Raw genomic sequence first — 566 nt, 5'->3', positions numbered from 1 at the left:
CCTTTTTTTCCTAAAGCAAACATACATGTTTGATTTTGTTTTTAAAATTAAAAGTTGTTGACTAATTAAGTCATGTCAGTATAATGATTATGAACATATAAATTGTTAGTTTCAAATTTTCAAATTTTGAAGTGACAGGTAATATAATTATAATGTAATACAACCATAGGTGTGAATTAATTTCTATAAAAATAAACAATGAACAATTTTTTTTATTAGTCTTTTATAAACAGCAGTATAAAGCTAGCATCAGCACTTGATGCATTGTAAAATACTATACATATCTTTAACATGAATCGATGTTGCTGCATTGCAACTTATTAAGATGCTATAGCTTTCATTGCCAATTGGCAGTATAGCTTTTCATTGCCAATTGGCAGCTATGTATTTGATTGGAGAACATAACATGCCACATATATGTAACAATCTGAATTTTTGAAAAATTTAATTTATTATATTTTGTTGAGAGTTTTATTTTAAGAAAATTATTTTACTAAAGATAATTAAATAAAATTCTATAATACTTTGAATTTTAAAAGTAATTAGAACTTAATATGTAATTTTTA

Source organism: Arachis ipaensis, chromosome B08 (genome assembly GCF_000816755.2).
Source record: "Arachis ipaensis cultivar K30076 chromosome B08, Araip1.1, whole genome shotgun sequence".
NCBI lineage: Eukaryota > Viridiplantae > Streptophyta > Magnoliopsida > Fabales > Fabaceae > Arachis > Arachis ipaensis.
The sequence above is the reverse complement of the archived record's forward strand: the minus strand, read 5'-3'. Positions refer to the sequence as shown.